General features: G+C 32.5%; 1 long non-coding RNA gene across 2 annotated transcripts in view; it reads left to right on the top strand.

The window, feature by feature from the left end:
* Positions 1 to 21,612, top strand: part of LOC145675858 (uncharacterized) — a 528,367-nt gene that overhangs the window by 104,248 nt on the left and 402,507 nt on the right. For both annotated transcript variants that reach the window (XR_014129231.1, XR_014129232.1), the window contains exon 2: positions 20,688 to 20,758. This is a non-coding gene — a long non-coding RNA (uncharacterized LOC145675858). The remainder of the gene's footprint in view (positions 1 to 20,687; positions 20,759 to 21,612) is intronic.

Below are 21,612 nucleotides of genomic sequence, written 5' to 3'. Positions count from 1 at the left end.
CTGTGGGGGCCCTGGGACAAGACCTTTTAACTTAAGTCGTTGTAGTTTGAAAATAATGCCACACGTCCTTTCCTGTTGTCACATTTGTTCCACCGTTTCCAATTTAGAAGGGTGGCCATGGATTTTTCAATTAAGTTTCTGTTTACATTTTGACACGCCGCTATTTTGCATAGGGTTGTCGTAGAGTGTCGAGACTCGCTCCATTTTCTTTCATTTCACAACAGATTTGAAACGATGTGCTATGTACTTAACCCTCCTTGCCATTTGAAATTTTTGAGTTAGACCCCGTCTGAGACCCTGTGGCATTTTTTTTTAACCCCAAAACGTGTGTCCTTGAAAATGATGTGATACATGTTCGCTGAGTTCACCATCTACCCCACCGTTTTCGAGCAAATGACCAGGTTCAAACTATTCTGCCAGCTAATAGTTTTTACATTACAAAATATGTTGTAACTCACGATATCCCGCCCGGTGGCACGTATAACTTTGGGGTTGGTCTAGTTATAAGATACCAAATGCAAACACAATTGCCTCATTCGGATCTCAGTGGAGCCACTTCATGACCCTTCCTTGTAAGAACACGCAATAGTCTAAACGACAAGAAGACAATAGATGATGTAAAGCCCCAAATTGCATAATATCTACAAGATATAATATTTAAGACTTGTATCTTCACTTTTATGACTTCTGCGCTTTAGGATTTACAAACAACACCCATTTTGTCTTTCTTGACACTGATTAGATATTCTATAATTGGTCTTCAATTACCCTTAACTTTTTCATCTAGCAATCCATTCTAAGAGGTACATTAAATGATCAATTATGCTCCTTCCTATAAATATATTTTCTATATTTTCTATGGCTAAAATGCATAGGTTTTCGTTCCCTTTTCTGTCCACGAATGTCTCCAGCTTTCTGATTTCGTAAGTGTCTGTGTTTCTGATCCAAACAGAGCCACACCTCGCGGAAAGCTTTAAGTCTTGGTACGTCAAGATAATTTAGATTCCACGACACACAAAGATTGTATCATTTTCTTTCATGTACCCTTATCTCTCTACAGTGTTCTCGGTATCATTTTCTTTGTGCTTAAATATTGCTGGCAGTAATAAGCGGTATGGAACTTCTAACCCGACCGCTGCGTGTGATGTTGGTGCGGAAGAACCCACTTCGATTCTCGGAGGGAGTTCATGTGGTCCAGATGCCTCGTTAAGCTGTTAGCGTCGCTGCTGAAAGGGATGATAACTTAAATAAAATTATACCGACTGCGGCGTGGTAGATCCAGGTTTTATTCTGGGCGGGAGCTCATATGCTTCTGGTCTCACGTTAATCTGTAGGTCCGTGTCTCATATAGCCTTAGCGTTGAACGGGACGCTGAACCCTAAATCAATAAACCAACCGACCGCAGATGTTCAGGCAAGGCACTAGGGATCCATAGGGTGATGGTGTGGGCAACTGCCTTCAAATGATTTTATAGGTCTTCATATGAAATATAGCATTATTCTATTCTAATTTGGTGCGAAACTGCATATTTCAATCATACATTCGTCATTCAGGAGGCGAAAACCCACCTAAAGGACAATTCTGGATCCGCTAGTAAGGCAATGCAATTCGCGACGGACTGTAATAGTTGCAAAGAGTTGTTCCATGCGCTGACTGAGTTCCGCAGTGGCATTCACCGTATTTGTTCTACAATGCTTGGTGGCAATTCTCTTCAATGCTCGGAAGTCCCTGTCACTGAAGCTTCCCTTCCGTCCACTATTATTCTTCTCCAATGAGTTGTTTTGCCATGAGCTTTGTGGATTGTTATCAGATTGGAGCACTGACCCTCAGTAACACTGTACAGTAACACCTAATAAATTAGTCACCTTAGATATATTTACGCCAACTTACCGCGCATTCATAACACTGGTATACAAAATTTTGCTTATTATTATTTCTTGATGAATTTTTATGTATTTTGACCCCCTGAACACGAATCTGGCACTTATTTTTATGTAGTGTCAATATTTTCAATGATATAAGCATGTTTTATTTTTCTCCTATACTGATTTATGCAGAGTAATTTGCGTTCTTTTACTTCGATACTCGCTAGGTGGTATCGCATTTGTTATTAAAGATAATTGTTCGGAGTACGAAACAGAGAATATAGATTCTAAAGATACATAGCAGAATTGTAAATTGATCAAATAGAGTTATTCAAGTGTGAAGCTGATGTTGGAGAAAACAAAATATAAGGAACATCAATGGAACGTGTGTGGGGATTTCAAAATTATTGGTTTTCTTCTTGGGTTGGAAAGTGGTTATACTAAATATTCCTGCTTTCCATGTCTGTGGGACAGTCGGACAACTAACCAACATTATGATCAAACCGTGTGGCCTGAAAGAACGGAGCTTATTCCAGGAACACATAATGTGATAAATGAAGCATTAGTGCCCAGGGAGAAGATTCTCATGCCAACATTATATATTAAGCTGAGACAGTAGTGAATATGTACAAACGTCACCATTTTTGACCTTGAAAGTACTTATACTCTATGTACATACTGTCGTTGAAGTAATGAATATTGTAATTACTCTAAGTACTCTCATTGAAGTACAAAGGTTCAATTGTAATTAAATTATTACGACTTTTGTTTACCGGTACTTTAGGTACAATTACTGACATGTAATTATGCTGTACCGGACTGTAGTCTCATTACTCCATTGTTGCCTTTTTGCGTATGTAACATTGAAACGACTTAGTTTTTGTTTTTATACTCATTACCTGTAACTAGTATTACTATGTGTACTTACTGTATTGCCCTTTGAACATATGTAACCTCCAAAGTACTTACACTTTGATTACTTGTGTGCAACTTACCTTTTTACGTATGTAGTTTCATTGCTGAACTGTAATTGAAGTTCATAAGTACCCGTAATGTACCTTTTATTTGAATTAAACTTGTGGTAGTATGCTAATTACTAACCTTTTGCCATTAATATTAACATACGGCTGAAGGACAATTACTCACCCTCCATACTCACCCTTCCAGGACAGCAGGAAGCATTCTTTCTTCTTTGAAGACCATTAACTTCCAAGGTCAAAACCTGGTCGGTTTAACTGCTTCGTACTCTCTTATATTCATATACGGAGTTGATTTGTATGTAAGAAATATAATTAGTGATCTTTTGTAATTGTTTGGTAGGGATTATCATATTTCTACTTTTACATAAGTTCAGAATAATTTTGTTGCGTGTAATGACAACATTTAAGTACATAGGGTATGTATAAAGAATTAGTAATAAATTAATTTAATATTTAATTGTATTACATGGATGTGATACAGCATAGTAATTCTCTTTACTTGGTTGGAAGAGAGGGGAAAAAACGTGAATGAATTCTTTAGCGATTAGCACGCGGAAAGACGGAACGGAAAAAAAGGATGAAAAAATCATTTTTTTCTTTGGCCCAACTGAATAAGGTCGCCGAGGGTTTATGTTAATTTATTTTTTGTTTCGTATTGTCTGAGAGGAAACTTACATCTTTGAAATGTCTGCAGAATGTAATTTATATGAATTCATGTGAATGTACCACCATAGTCGCTTAGTTATATCTATTAAGAAAACGATTATACAGGTACAATAGCAGGGACAGCTGATTGTGTTTTCTGTAACAGGTAGCAAGGGTTTTATTCACTTTTTGTTTTTCACTCTCTCTCTTCCTCTCTGTATGTGTATGTGTGTGTGTGTTTGACCTTCAGAACTCTCACACAAAGAATTTTTATATATTTTTTTACCCGTTAGGAAATATATGTTGTATATTAGCTGGAGTAGTTGGGGTATTCTGATTAAAATATATTTCATTATTTAACTGTACATAAACGCACAAATAGTTAATAAGACATATTATGAAGAATGAAAATACACTTATTTCTTACTGATTGTGTATTATTGTTTGACGTAAAGATATGTACGTGTTTGTACTTCGAAAGTGGAATGAAATATTTGAAGTTTTACGTTTAACGAATATACCGGCTAAACTAAAGGAGATGGCGATGATGAGAAATGAATGAAATAGTGGAATGGAGAGAGTGAGAGGAAACAGGAGAACCCCGAGAAAACCCACGAGCACGGTGTTTGTCCACCACAAAGTCCACACGACGCGAGCTGAGATTGAACCAAGTATCCCTGCACCAGAGACGAACTTTACCACTGAGTATTGCAGATCTTGTTTGTATTTGAGTTTACTTTTTTACGATTATATTTTCGGATAAATTAGAGGAATTAATAAAGTACACATTTATAATTTGGTGGAACGAGAATGAAGGAGGACATGGGAGAACTATTGGCACAATATTTTGTACTAGAAATGCACTCGAAATAAACGAAAGCATTTCGTTTCAGAAGTGACTTAGTTTATGGACAGTACTATTTACTGCTTACGAAGTTTTGGTACCAAACATTTTATAAGGAAAGAAACGTATTGTAGGTAAATAATGTTGCAAGCGTAACATGGCACAGTTAGCGGATAAAATTCTGAATATGGAATTAGATTTTTATGTATCTGTATACATAATAGAGTAAGTTCAAGGAAATGGATCGAAAATAATAAATTGTGTTATATTATTGAAGTTGAATTGAATTTTAGTTTAGCGTCCGTTTTAACAGCGAGGCTATATGAGACGTAGGTCTACTGATAACGTGGAATTTGAGCCACATGAGCCCACCGGGAATCGAATCCGGGTTTTTGTATGCTTACCGCTTAGCCACGGAAGAGCTTATTATTGAAGTTGATTGCTTGACTGAAGGATATTGCTTTTAACACTGAAAACCCACAATTATATTCCACTGAGAGTTCAATAGCGACTATATGTATAAAAAAATAGTTTAGTAAAGGAGATATATGTAATGCACGTTAGGACAACTTTGGTATCATCTAATCAGTGTAGGTAGCGACATTAATAGTGTGTTTGTTTTTATTAGGATTAGCTTTGTATACAAATTGAAATATTCAATTTACAATAAGGGATACCACTTGGAACACTATAGTTTAGTGAAATTGTTTTACAGCGTTAGGTAGAAGGCAAACAGCAGCACAATTGGCGACAACTATTAGCATGACTAAATTATAGGATATAGTGTGAATGAGAGACCGGGATGCCTTGTGTATGTAATAATAAAAATAATAATTATGGTTATTTTTTTACACCTAGAAAATTATGCAATTAACATTTCATAACTGTTTTGAGGGTTGCATATGATATTCACAGACAGCCTGATACGTTTTTAGTTGAGAAGTGTGCTTAAGTATTGAATGTGTTAAACTATTTTTTTTTCGTGCTTTTGAATTAAGAATAGAATATGCTGGATAAACTAGAAATATTTTCACCCATTGCTATGCTGTTGGATTGAAATACTGAATTTAATTATTTCAGGAAATTGTTGAGTTACTGTTTTTACTGGTTCTTTGAATGACTAAAATTTAAGATCAAGGCTACATGAGAAGGGTACTGTTGTTTAAAGTGGAATTTGAGCTATTACTGTGATTTATAACCGAGGAACGTAGTCCATTTAGAAATAGGAAGAGGTGGACTTAATTCCAAGGAAATGAGAAGTGGCTTGTTTTAAGATAGTACTGGATAAAGCATACCCTTTAACTGGCCTACACACTGTCTACATGATGTAACTAGCTCTATTAAGAGTTAGGATGGGTTGCATTTTAGATATAACGAAAGCTTTACGCAGTATACTTAACATTTATGCTACGTAAAAATAACGTATTTTTAAATAATGTTTCATAAGTTTTTTTTTGTAAGTTTGTGATTTTTGTTAAAAATATGCATCAGGAACTGTGCTGCAATTTATTTTGTATTTATATAATTATTACTATAATTATATTTGCTATACTTCAAACAAAATCGAGACTTAGGACTAATAAATGACTGCTTAATATTTTTAACAAAACATATTGCATTTAAATTGTTTTGTTTGAAATATAATTGTGTGCTTATATTTGATATTGAGGAATTTCCGGCTGTACTATGATCATAAGACTTCTAAGAAGGAAGTGAAGAATAGCAAGCGAAACGAAAATGGCCCCAAATGTGTGTAAATCAGCAATTCGCAACTTTTAATGCAAGTTGGCTACTAGTATGTAACTGACAGATTGTTAGAATCTAGCAGATGCTCGCTTGCTGCTAACTTAGAGATCAGAAAACTTTTAAAAGTTCCGCAAGTCTAGTACAAGTGAAGCGCAAACGTATGCTATGTAGGTTGTGACATACTCTGCAATGAAGCAGAAACGGAACTGGTGGGTCACATACCTAGAACAGATAGAAGATGGACGAGAAATAACATACATTGGATTTTCTAGAGATAAGGAGCGATGTACATAGAAGACAATCGAATACAAAATGTATAGATGTTTCTGTCGTTTAGCAGAAACTGTACAAATGGAAAAGATCAGCTGATGGAAACATGTAGAAGAAAATGATGGAGACCTTTGTTCACCAGATGATTGATATCATCTGAATACATATGAAAGTTACACTTTTATATTTAAGCTGAACGTTACAATTTTTCTACAGCGATAGGAAAATGATCTATCAGTTGGCAACACTGGAAAAAACGTTAGAAGCATAAACGGTGGATGGTTTAAATTATTTATTTTTACGTCCTAATAGTTTTTAGTCTCACATACATTAATTGTATTTTCGTTTCTTTATTATAAACATGAACATGCAAAGCATTTTGTTTATACGGTTAGTTTTAATTATTTGGTATTTGATACTGTACTGATTGGTATATTATTTCAATTACTAGAAGATAGTTGAAAAGTTTTGTGTAGCTAGACGACTATGGAAACCTTAGAGTATTGTGATATGAACATGTTTTAAGTTACAGAAGAAGGGTGAAACAGAATTATGCTGAAAATTTGTAGAAGGAGAATGTGTAAGGAAATAAGAGATTCGTGAATTTAGAGAGACAATTGAAATCATATTTAGTTATTAAACTAAAATATTTGATAAAGATTTTTAAAATTTTCTATAATTTTATCTGACATATCCAGTTAAAAATGCGCATGTTATTCAAAAGTAATGTAGTTAGACACGTATTTGAAGACATTTAGTGGTACTTTAATACATTTTTAAAGATATGCGTGAATATTATTTTTAACGTTATATAATTGTTTGACTACATAGATGAAAAGCAATCATACTGATATGTATTTTTGGTTATATGTTTTGTTTTCCAAGACCCTAATACGTAATATAAGCTATTCAGCATTTTATGAACTTATTTCGTTCATCCACTACTAAATTACATCCATCAGTTGCACATTTAAATCAGTAATTTTTTTAACTTATGAATCAACTAGTTATTAGTGTGAAGAATACGTTACATCATAATAAATTATAATTGACCAAATCAATTACTTCTAAGTCTTTAGTAGTGGAGGTTCAGATGTTAATTATCTCAATTATTTAAAATTGGATTCCAATTGTAAGTGCACTTGTTATGATTACTTTTGATATTTTAGTTTCATATTTAAGTATAAAGTTTGTTTGTTTATTATCTATATAAGTAAATGTTTGTATTCATACTATTTAGAAGTTCCTACAATACATTTTCAATGAAAGGAAAATTTTCTGCATTTTAGTTTATCCGAAGAAACAATATGTAGTGTATTCCCCTGCAAGATAAATGTTTCTGAAATTCAGTTTAACAGAAAAAGTTGGTAACAAAATATGTTAATAAAAAAATATTTAGTGCAAAAGTTAATGTATATTGTAACCAAAACGTTTCTACATTTTAGTTTCTCAGAAGTTAGAAAAAATGTAGTGTCAATTTTCTGCAAGAAAAGTTTCTGGAATTTAGTTTAACAACAAAAAATAAAGGTTTGTAACGAAATGTTAGTAAAACATTTTTAGTGCAAAATTTATTTGTATAGTGTTATAACAAAAAAGTTACCGAAAAGTTTATCTACTTTTAGTTTTTCAGAAAAGTTAAAAAGACTATGTGGTGTAATTATCTGCAAGAAAAGTTTCTGAAATACAGTTTAACAAAACAGTTGGTAACAAAATATGTTAGTAAAAAATTTTTAGTGCAAAATTTTATCTGTATAGTGTTGTAGCAATAAACATTCTTCATTTTAGTTTATCCGAAGAAACAATATGTGGTGTAATTGTCTGCAAGAAAAGTTTCTGAAATACAGTTTATCAGAAAAAGTTTGTAACAAAATATGTTAAAAAATTTTTAGTGCAAAAAAAAATTAATGTTAACGTTGTAACAATAAACATTCTGCATTCTAGTTTATCAGAAACGTTAGAAACAATATGTGGTGTAATTGTCTGCAAGAAAAGTTTCTGAAATACAGTTTATCAGAAAAAGTTTGTAACAAAATATGTTAATAAAAAATTTTTTAGTGCAAAAAGATAATGTTAACGTTGTAACAATAAACATTCTGCATTCTAGTTTATCAGAAACGTTAGAAACAATATGTGGTGTAATTGTCTGCAAGAAAAGTTTCTGAAATACAGTTTATCAGAAAAAGTTTGTAACAAAATATGTTAGTAAAAAGTTTTAGTGCAAAAAGATAATGTTAACGTTGTAACAATAAACATTCTGCATTCTAGTTTATCAGAAAAGCTAGAAACAATATGTCTGCAAGAAAAGTTTCTGAAATAAAGTTTAACAAAAGAGTTAGTAACAAAATATGTTAATAAAAGTTTTTAGTGCAAAAAAAATTAATGTTAACGTTGTAACAATAAACATTCTGCATTCTAGTTTATCAGTAACGTTAGAAACAATATATGGTGTAATTGTCTGCAAGAAAAGTTTTCTGGAACTTCGTTTAACAAAAGAGTTAGTAACATAATGTTAGTAAAACACTTTTAGTGGAAAAGTTAATGTTTAATGTTGTAACAATAAACATTCTGCATTCTAGTTTATCAGTAAAGTTAGAAACAATATGTGGTGTAATTGTCTGCAAGAAAAGTTTCTGGAACTTCGTTTAACAAAACAGTTAGTGACAAAATATGTTAGTAAAAAAAATTAGTGCAAAATTTATTTGTATAGTGTTGTAACAATAAACATTCTGCATTTTAGTTCATCAGAAATGTTAGAAACAATATGCACTGAAATGTTCTGCAAGAAAAGTTTTCTGGAATTTCGTTTAACAAAAAGTTAGCAACATAATGTTAGTAATACACTTTTAGTGTATCGTATCCACGAAACTTGTGAAACTTGGCGAGTAGCAACTCGAGAAATTTCACTTCGTGGATACGATACACTAAAAGTGTATTACTAACATTATGTTGCTAACTTTTTGTTAAACTAAATTCCAGAAAACTTTTCTTGCAGAACATTCCAGTGCATATTGATTCTAACATTTCTGATGAACTAAAATGCAGAATGTTTATTGTTACAACACTATACAAATAAGTTTTGCACTAATTTTTTTTTACTAACATATTTTGTCACTAACTGTTTTGTTAAACGAAGTTCCAGAAACTTTTCTTGCAGACAATTACACCACATATTGTTTCTAACTTTACTGATAAACTAGAATGCAGAATGTTTATTGTTACAACATTAAACATTAACTTTTCTACTAAAAGTGTTTTACTAACATTATGTTACTAACTCTTTTGTTAAACGAAGTTCCAGAAAACTTTTCTTGCAGACAATTACACCATATATTGTTTCTAACGTTACTGATAAACTAGAATGCAGAATGTTTATTGTTACAACGTTAACATTAATTTTTTTTTGCACTAAAAACTTTTATTAACATATTTTGTTACTAACTCTTTTGTTAAACTTTATTTCAGAAACTTTTCTTGCAGACATATTGTTTCTAGCTTTTCTGATAAACTAGAATGCAGAATGTTTATTGTTACAACGTTAACATTATCTTTTTCCACTAAAACTTTTTACTAACATATTTTGTTACAAACTTTTTCTGATAAACTGTATTTCAGAAACTTTTCTTGCAGACAATTACACCACATATTGTTTCTAACGTTTCTGATAAACTAGAATGCAGAATGTTTATTGTTACAACGTTAACATTATCTTTTTGCACTAAAAAATTTTTTATTAACATATTTTGTTACAAACTTTTTCTGATAAACTGTATTTCAGAAACTTTTCTTGCAAACAATTACACCACATATTGTTTCTAACGTTTCTGATAAACTAGAATGCAGAATGTTTATTGTTACAACGTTAACATTAATTTTTTTTGCACTAAAAATTTTTTAACATATTTTGTTACAAACTTTTTCTGATAAACTGTATTTCAGAAACTTTTCTTGCAGACAATTACACCACATATTGTTTCTTCGGATAAACTAAAATGAAGAATGTTTATTGCTACAACACTATACAGATAAAATTTTGCACTAAAAATTTTTTACTAACATATTTTGTTACCAACTGTTTTGTTAAACTGTATTTCAGAAACTTTTCTTGCAGATAATTACACCACATAGTCTTTTTAACTTTTCTGAAAAACTAAAAGTAGATAAACTTTTCGGTAACTTTTTTGTTATAACACTATACAAATAAATTTTGCACTAAAAATGTTTTACTAACATTTCGTTACAAACCTTTATTTTTTGTTGTTAAACTAAATTCCAGAAACTTTTCTTGCAGAAAATTGACACTACATTTTTTCTAACTTCTGAGAAACTAAAATGTAGAAACGTTTTGGTTACAATATACATTAACTTTTGCACTAAATATTTTTTTATTAACATATTTTGTTACCAACTTTTTCTGTTAAACTGAATTTCAGAAACATTTATCTTGCAGGGGAATACACTACATATTGTTTCTTCGGATAAACTAAAATGCAGAAAATTTTCCTTTCATTGAAAATGTATTGTAGGAACTTCTAAATAGTATGAATACAATCATTTACTTATATAGATAATAAACAAACAAACTTTATACTTAAATATGAAACTAAAATATCAAAAGTAATCATAACAAGTGCACTTACAATTGGAATCCAATTTTAAATAATTGAGATAATTAACATCTGAACCTCCACTACTAAAGACTTAGAAGTAATAGATTTGGTCAATTATAATTTATTATGATGTAACGTATTCTTCACACTAATAACTAGTTGATTCATAAGTTAAAAAAATTACTGATTTAAATGTGCAACTGATGGATGTAATTTAGTAGTGGATGAACGAAATAAGTTCATAAAATGCTGAATAGCTTATATTACGTATTAGGGTCTTGGAAAACAAAACATATAACCAAAAATACATATCAGTATGATTGCTTTTCATCTATGTAGTCAAACAATTATATAACGTTAAAAATAATATTCACGCATATCTTTAAAAATGTATTAAAGTACCACTAAATGTCTTCAAATACGTGTCTAACTACATTACTTTTGAATAACATGCGCATTTTTAACTGGATATGTCAGATAAAATTATAGAAAATTTTAAAAATCTTTATCAAATATTTTAGTTTAATAACTAAATATGATTTCAATTGTCTCTCTAAATTCACGAATCTCTTATTTCCTTACACATTCTCCTTCTACAAATTTTCAGCATAATTCTGTTTCACCCTTCTTCTGTAACTTAAAACATGTTCATATCACAATACTCTAAGGTTTCCATAGTCGTCTAGCTACACAAAACTTTTCAACTATCTTCTAGTAATTGAAATAATATACCAATCAGTACAGTATCAAATACCAAATAATTAAAACTAACCGTATAAACAAAATGCTTTGCATGTTCATGTTTATAATAAAGAAACGAAAATACAATTAATGTATGTGAGACTAAAAACTATTAGGACGTAAAAATAAATAATTTAAACCATCCACCGTTTATGCTTCTAACGTTTTTTCCAGTGTTGCCAACTGATAGATCATTTTCCTATCGCTGTAGAAAAATTGTAACGTTCAGCTTAAATATAAAAGTGTAACTTTCATATGTATTCAGATGATATCAATCATCTGGTGAACAAAGGTCTCCATCATTTTCTTCTACATGTTTCCATCAGCTGATCTTTTCCATTTGTACAGTTTCTGCTAAACGACAGAAACATCTATACATTTTGTATTCGATTGTCTTCTATGTACATCGCTCCTTATCTCTAGAAAATCCAATGTATGTTATTTCTCGTCCATCTTCTATCTGTTCTAGGTATGTGACCCACCAGTTCCGTTTCTGCTTCATTGCAGAGTATGTCACAACCTACATAGCATACGTTTGCGCTTCACTTGTACTAGACTTGCGGAACTTTTAAAAGTTTTCTGATCTCTAAGTTAGCAGCAAGCGAGCATCTGCTAGATTCTAACAATCTGTCAGTTACATACTAGTAGCCAACTTGCATTAAAAGTTGCGAATTGCTGATTTACACACATTTGGGGCCATTTTCGTTTCGCTTGCTATTCTTCACTTCCTTCTTAGAAGTCTTATGATCATAGTACAGCCGGAAATTCCTCAATATCAAATATAAGCACACAATTATATTTCAAACAAAACAATTTAAATGCAATATGTTTTGTTAAAAATATTAAGCAGTCATTTATTAGTCCTAAGTCTCGATTTTGTTTGAAGTATAGCAAATATAATTATAGTAATAATTATATAAATACAAAATAAATTGCAGCACAGTTCCTGATGCATATTTTTAACAAAAATCACAAACTTACAAAAAAAAACTTATGAAACATTATTTAAAAATACGTTATTTTTACGTAGCATAAATGTTAAGTATACTGCGTAAAGCTTTCGTTATATCTAAAATGCAACCCATCCTAACTCTTAATAGAGCTAGTTACATCATGTAGACAGTGTGTAGGCCAGTTAAAGGGTATGCTTTATCCAGTACTATCTTAAAACAAGCCACTTCTCATTTCCTTGGAATTAAGTCCACCTCTTCCTATTTCTAAATGGACTACGTTCCTCGGTTATAAATCACAGTAATAGCTCAAATTCCACTTTAAACAACAGTACCCTTCTCATGTAGCCTTGATCTTAAATTTTAGTCATTCAAAGAACCAGTAAAAACAGTAACTCAACAATTTCCTGAAATAATTAAATTCAGTATTTCAATCCAACAGCATAGCAATGGGTGAAAATATTTCTAGTTTATCCAGCATATTCTATTCTTAATTCAAAAGCACGAAAAAAAATAGTTTAACACATTCAATACTTAAGCACACTTCTCAACTAAAAACGTATCAGGCTGTCTGTGAATATCATATGCAACCCTCAAAACAGTTATGAAATGTTAATTGCATAATTTTCTAGGTGTAAAAAAATAACCATAATTATTATTTTTATTATTACATACACAAGGCATCCCGGTCTCTCATTCACACTATATCCTATAATTTAGTCATGCTAATAGTTGTCGCCAATTGTGCTGCTGTTTGCCTTCTACCTAACGCTGTAAAACAATTTCACTAAACTATAGTGTTCCAAGTGGTATCCCTTATTGTAAATTGAATATTTCAATTTGTATACAAAGCTAATCCTAATAAAAACAAACACACTATTAATGTCGCTACCTACACTGATTAGATGATACCAAAGTTGTCCTAACGTGCATTACATATATCTCCTTTACTAAACTATTTTTTTATACATATAGTCGCTATTGAACTCTCAGTGGAATATAATTGTGGGTTTTCAGTGTTAAAAGCAATATCCTTCAGTCAAGCAATCAACTTCAATAATAAGCTCTTCCGTGGCTAAGCGGTAAGCATACAAAAACCCGGATTCGATTCCCGGTGGGCTCATGTGGCTCAAATTCCACGTTATCAGTAGACCTACGTCTCATATAGCCTCGCTGTTAAAACGGACGCTAAACTAAAATTCAATTCAACTTCAATAATATAACACAATTTATTATTTTCGATCCATTTCCTTGAACTTACTCTATTATGTATACAGATACATAAAAATCTAATTCCATATTCAGAATTTTATCCGCTAACTGTGCCATGTTACGCTTGCAACATTATTTACCTACAATACGTTTCTTTCCTTATAAAATGTTTGGTACCAAAACTTCGTAAGCAGTAAATAGTACTGTCCATAAACTAAGTCACTTCTGAAACGAAATGCTTTCGTTTATTTCGAGTGCATTTCTAGTACAAAATATTGTGCCAATAGTTCTCCCATGTCCTCCTTCATTCTCGTTCCACCAAATTATAAATGTGTACTTTATTAATTCCTCTAATTTATCCGAAAATATAATCGTAAAAAAGTAAACTCAAATACAAACAAGATCTGCAATACTCAGTGGTAAAGTTCGTCTCTGGTGCAGGGATACTTGGTTCAATCTCAGCTCGCGTCGTGTGGACTTTGTGGTGGACAAACACCGTGCTCGTGGGTTTTCTCGGGGTTCTCCTGTTTCCTCTCACTCTCTCCATTCCACTATTTCATTCATTTCTCATCATCGCCATCTCCTTTAGTTTAGCCGGTATATTCGTTAAACGTAAAACTTCAAATATTTCATTCCACTTTCGAAGTACAAACACGTACATATCTTTACGTCAAACAATAATACACAATCAGTAAGAAATAAGTGTATTTTCATTCTTCATAATATGTCTTATTAACTATTTGTGCGTTTATGTACAGTTAAATAATGAAATATATTTTAATCAGAATACCCCAACTACTCCAGCTAATATACAACATATATTTCCTAACGGGTAAAAAAATATATAAAAATTCTTTGTGTGAGAGTTCTGAAGGTCAAACACACACACACATACACATACAGAGAGGAAGAGAGAGAGTGAAAAACAAAAAGTGAATAAAACCCTTGCTACCTGTTACAGAAAACACAATCAGCTGTCCCTGCTATTGTACCTGTATAATCGTTTTCTTAATAGATATAACTAAGCGACTATGGTGGTACATTCACATGAATTCATATAAATTACATTCTGCAGACATTTCAAAGATGTAAGTTTCCTCTCAGACAATACGAAACAAAAAATAAATTAACATAAACCCTCGGCGACCTTATTCAGTTGGGCCAAAGAAAAAAATGATTTTTTCATCCTTTTTTTCCGTTCCGTCTTTCCGCGTGCTAATCGCTAAAGAATTCATTCACGTTTTTTTCCCCTCTCTTCCAACCAAGTAAAGAGAATTACTATGCTGTATCACATCCATGTAATACAATTAAATATTAAATTAATTTATTACTAATTCTTTATACATACCCTATGTACTTAAATGTTGTCATTACACGCAACAAAATTATTCTGAACTTATGTAAAAGTAGAAATATGATAATCCCTACCAAACAATTACAAAAGATCACTAATTATATTTCTTACATACAAATCAACTCCGTATATGAATATAAGAGAGTACGAAGCAGTTAAACCGACCAGGTTTTGACCTTGGAAGTTAATGGTCTTCAAAGAAGAAAGAATGCTTCCTGCTGTCCTGGAAGGGTGAGTATGGAGGGTGAGTAATTGTCCTTCAGCCGTATGTTAATATTAATGGCAAAAGGTTAGTAATTAGCATACTACCACAAGTTTAATTCAAATAAAAGGTACATTACGGGTACTTATGAACTTCAATTACAGTTCAGCAATGAAACTACATACGTAAAAAGGTAAGTTGCACACAAGTAATCAAAGTGTAAGTACTTTGGAGGTTACATATGTTCAAAGGGCAATACAGTAAGTACACATAGTAATACTAGTTACAGGTAATGAGTATAAAAACAAAAACTAAGTCGTTTCAATGTTACATACGCAAAAAGGCAACAATGGAGTAATGAGACTACAGTCCGGTACAGCATAATTACATGTCAGTAATTGTACCTAAAGTACCGGTAAACAAAAGTCGTAATAATTTAATTACAATTGAACCTTTGTACTTCAATGAGAGTACTTAGAGTAATTACAATATTCATTACTTCAACGACAGTATGTACATAGAGTATAAGTACTTTCAAGGTCAAAAATGGTGACGTTTGTACATATTCACTACTTGAGACTGGCAAAGCAATTTGTGAAAGCTCTGAGTCGCAATTTACGTGCCCTACAATGTATCAAACAAATTATACAAATGCTTTATCAGAGGCAAAAGTTCTGGCTGGCATTTTCATAGGGCCTCAGATTCATGTCATGCTTAATAGTGCTCCACTTAAACAGAAAAATGACGGAGTTGGAAAGAAACGCTTGGGAGGTCTTTCATTAATTGGTGACGGGATTTCTTGTGCATAACCGAAATAAAGCGTTTGAACACCAAGTTAAGACACTCATTGATCAATATCGAGCATTGGGATGTAGAATGTCTTTAAAATTACATATGCTGCATTCATACTTGGATTTCTTTAGGTAGAATTAAGGAGATGTTAGTTAAGAGCAGGGGAACGTAATGGAAAGCAGATACCAAGAAAGGTGGGACTGTGCAATGATGGGTGATTATATTTGGGGGTTAGTCCATGACGAAATGAACGTTTCCCACAAAAGAAAAAGAACCACTAACTTTCACTTTTGACTACGGAATTCCAGTACTTGATGAACACTTTCCTCCAATCTTAAGTACTTTGTATATAATTTTTATAAGAAATGTAATATTCATATCTATATTTTAGTATTTATGTATTGTTATGTAGATTTTTGTTACCCAGAAAGTTGATGTCCAAAATGTGTGTTATGTTTGTAATTCAATGTTGATATAAGATACAATTGTATAATATATTACTGTTTGAGTAAAATCTAATATGCTTATATCATTACAAATTTTGACATTACGGGAAAATAACTGTCATATTCGTGTTCAGCGGGTGCAAATCATTAAGAAACCAATGAAAAATCAACAGAAGCACTACTACAATGTTTGTGTTATGCTTGTAGTTCAATGTTCTCATAAGATACAATTGTATAATATGTTACTATTTTAATAAAATCTGATATGCTTATATTATCACAAATTTTGATATTACGAGAAAATAACTGTCATACTCGTGTTCAACGGGTGCAAATCATTTAGAAACCAATGAAAAATCAACAGAAGCACTACTACAATGTTTGTGTTATGCTTGTAGTTCAATGTTCTCATAAGATACAATTGTATAATATGTTACTGTTTTAATAAAATCTGATATGCTTATATTATCACAAATTTTGACATTACAGGAAAATAACTGTCATACTCGTGTTCAGCGGGTGCAAATCATTAAGAAACCAATGAAAAATCAACAGAAGCACTACTACAATGTTTGTGTTATGCTTGTAGTTCAATGTTCTCATAAGATACAATTGTATAATATGTTACTATTTTAATAAAATCTAATATGCTTATATCATTACAAATTTTGACATTACGGGAAAATAACTGTCATACTCGTGTTCAGCGGGTGCAAATCATTAAGAAACCGACGAAAAACCAACATAAGCACGACCTTGATCAAAATTTGTATACCAGTGTAATTAGTCCTATTTGAAACTCATTTTTATTTTGCATCAGCATCGTCTGTCCGCTTCAACACACACCTGCGTTCTACTCCGCCTGACATACTAAAAATAAATAAATAAATAAATAAATAAAATAAAAATAAAAAAATAAATCACCGAACACACAACCAACAACGGCCTGGTGTTGTATATGCAAACTCAGTGTTATCACTTCACTCATCTTACATGTTTCCAAACTACAATTGCTTTATTAGTTTCATTATCACCTGCATACCGTACTTCATTTAAAAAGAAGTAAAATTTATAGAGAAAATACAAATAAAATTTGGGTTCTAGGACTTCTGAAAACAAAGATATAGACAAAACTATAAAGACAGACAAATTTTGACTTTTCATATAAAGTCATTTTATTGAGATTAATGCAATTATCGCGGGGCCGCGGTGACTCAGAGGCAGAGCATTCACCTCTGATTCATGAGGTCCTTGGTTCGATCCCAGCTCGCGCCAAGTGAGCTTTGTGATAAACAAACACTGTGTGGGTGGGTTTTTCCGCGTTCCCCCGTTTCCTCCCACTTTCTTCATTCCACCACTTCATTAATTTCTCATCATCACCGACTCCTTTAGCCTAACCAGCATAACATGGAAGGTAAAACTTAAAACATTTATAATGAAATTATTCAAGGACATAAATATCCAATACACGATATAGTGCTGATTTAAATCGTTGAGTAGTAAGCGATAAGTAGCGACGTCTATTAACGTCAGACAGAGAACAGCATTATATAATAACGTGACTGTTTACTATTAGGGATTGAGTTGAGTTGAATTTTAGTTTAGCGTCCCTTTCAGCAGTGAGGCTATATGAGACGTGGACCTACTGATTAACGTGGAATCCGAACCACATGAGCTCCCGCCGGGAATCGAACCCGGGTCTCCCACGCTATAGGCGCGTACGCTAACCACTTAGCCACGGAGGAGCTCCTATTAGGGATTACAGTGTCGCATAAACTGACAGAGACGTTTGGCTATTATTATTATTATTATTATTATTAATAATAATAATAATAATAATAATTGCACTATAGTCTATCAAGGCCTCAAATGAGCATTTTCATAATACTGTACTAATTTTTATAACCTTATTGGGGAAGCATGATGGCTCAGTGGTAGAGCGCTTTCCTATAGTGCATGGTGTCCCTGGTTCGATCCCCGCCAAATAAGTTTGTGGGGAACAACATTGTGTGCGTGGGTTTTCTCGCGATACTTCTCGCGTTTCCTGCCACATTCTCATTCCACCAATTCTTCCATTATCATTTACTAGCTTTAATCATCGTCTCCCTTAGCCTACAGGTCATAATGGTGGGATGTTAACAGTCTTCATCCCGGAGAAATTAAAATACCGGTAATTTTACAGTAATTATGTGATATCTTCAAATAGATAAAAGATAATTGAAACATGGAACAAGAGCGCCCTAGACAATATTATTTTGCGTGAGGTACCGTTATCACAAGTCACCTAGTGGTTTTATGTTTTCAGCTGTTTAGAAAAGCGAAAATAAATTCCGATTTTCAAAATGGCTCGAAATCGAAAGCAGATAAGTGAGTCGTGATAATGGTTTCTCATGTAAACTAATATTGTCTAGGGCGCTCTTGTTCCACATTTCGATTATCTTTTATCTATTTGAAGATATCACATAATTGCTGTAAAATTAGCGGTATTTTAATTTCGCCGGGATGAAGACTCTTAAACAAAAATATTAAATTTCATTTCAATATAACTTAATGTTCAAGGGTTTTAAATTGATTTGTAAAAGTTCATCTCATTATCGTACATACCGTACATTACAAAGTCTGATTTATTATCTTATTACAGAACTTATACTGAATATTTCATGGCCTATCTGCGGCCTACTGAAAGGGTAAAGAAAAACTGGAATGTTTTCTGCAAGTGAAGAGAAAAAAAAAAACTTAAGTGGATTCCGGGTTCCTATATGACTGACAGTATTGTAAATTTAAGATGACGCAAAGTTGACTTCGGCTACGACTGAATGATGTGGTCTTAAGTGATGAATCATGTATATTTTATTTACGGTAGTTTATGAACAACCTTGTCGTGTGAGAGCAAATTGTGTTGGAAACAACAATGTCAGTGAAATTGACACCTTTTAAGAAAAGATACATATTTTGATTTTTTGACAAGACAAGAAAAAAAGTATATTTTATATACAAACTGAATGTGTATACGAAGGGGTGTTCACTACAATTGTCACTTCTAATTGTGTGCTCTGTGATGTCACAATGTCACTGCTCGGATCCTCAGTAAATTACACAGAGAGAGCAAGGAGAAAACAGTAAACCTAGATGTGACAGGCAAACAATCATTTTGCAACTACACTACTAGTGAAGTGATAAGTAACCGAACACAGCCAACACTTGCTTTATTCCATTCTGCTTACCAAAGACGGCATAAGTTAATGAAAACTTGGCTCATGACCCACTACCCATCTCGACCCACGACCCACTCTGACCTACCACCACTTTCAGCCACTTTGACACAGCCACTTTGACTCGTCTCGTGCGCATCCCTAGTGCTCGTGGGTTTTCTCGAGGTACTCCAGTTTCCTCCCATATTCTTAATCCATCAATTCTTCCCTCATCATTCCCCTTCCTTAATCATTCGTCTTCCTTAGCCTAAAGAGCATAATCGTGGGGCGTTAAACTAAAAAATTTTATTTAATTTCGGACTACAAATCTCTATTACAAATCGTCCAAACATCCCTTCTTTTACGATATAAACAGTATGAAGTATACATGTATTTCTAAATGATCTATTTAACTTGAATTTTTGGATCGAAAGATGCATTATGTTTCTGGCAAAATTATTTCCTGTAGGCCTTATATCTGGAGAATTACATATAGTGTATCCAAAACCAAACTATCACTTAACTCAGTATGACATGCTTATTCAGTATTAAAAAAAAAAAAAAAAAAAAAAAAAAAAAAAAATCTCGATTTAGGGGCCGTTCAAAGATTTTGTAGTCTCTCATCACAATCTTTTGATCCATTTTTGGATCATTCCTAACATTCTTGTATATATATCCTACCTTATTTATTGATGTGATTAATTCTAGCAATCATTTACCTCCATACATTATTTCCAAATAATACAAAACTTAATTTCTGTAATTGTTTGTCCCTTATTATTAGTATTATTAACTAGGTACAATTCAAATCTTACATAATTCATGCTGTTGTATGTTTTTAGATTTATCGAGTACACCCTGGTTAAGTGGATTGCGTTTTCATCTTTGATGCAGAAAGATCCGAGTTAAATTGGTGAGTACATACGTCTGGATCTACTAATATTGAATTGGCATGTCACGCCTTAAAAACAGTCTCGATGCCGAACATTATTTTTTTTTTAAATAATCAATTTTGTATTTATGCTTAAAAACCATTCGTAGTACAACCATTTTATTTTCTCTTTCCTTTTCCCTTTTTAATCAAAGTTCTATTTTAAAATGACAAGTGTCTCAGTGCATGTTAAATCTTAATCGTGAAAGGATCACGCTAATAGGTGTCGCTAGCGTGCATACAGTTTGTTGATTTAAATTTAATTTTTTCTGACGATTTAATTGCAATTTTAAAAAAATGTATTGCTTCAATTTAATTATTTCAGAACAGGATAAGATTATAACTATATTCAAATTTCAGCATTAATATTTGTGTGCTTCTGCAGTAATGTATTGTGAATAGAGGTCGCGGTGGCTCAGTGGCAGAACGTACATCTCTGATGCATGGGGTCCTTCGTTCAATCCCAGCTCGCACCAAGTGAACTTTGTGGTAGACAAACACCGTTTCCTCGGGGTTCTCCCGTTTCCTCCCACTTTCTTCATTCCACCCTTTCATTCATTTCTCATCATCACCGTCTCCTTTAGCCTAACCGGCATAACAGTGGGACGTAAAACTCAAAGATTTCATTACATTTCATATATTGTGAATATTTAATTGCAACTTAATCTTAAAACGTACAACGTCCTTCCTGCAATATGTAACATCATAACAGTCCTACCATGGTTATCTATAAATATGGTACTTTGTGTACTTCCAGCAGGACAGAAAGTTCTCCTGGTAAAAACTGGAAAGAACATGAACTTCAGTTTTAGCGCAAAAAAGAATCATGTTGGTGC

The sequence above is a fragment of the Thermobia domestica genome, chromosome 18, assembly GCF_964235325.1.
Source record: "Thermobia domestica chromosome 18, izTheDome1.hap1.1, whole genome shotgun sequence".
Classification (NCBI taxonomy): domain Eukaryota; kingdom Metazoa; phylum Arthropoda; class Insecta; order Zygentoma; family Lepismatidae; genus Thermobia; species Thermobia domestica.
The sequence above is the reverse complement of the archived record's forward strand: the minus strand, read 5'-3'. Positions and strand labels throughout refer to the sequence as shown.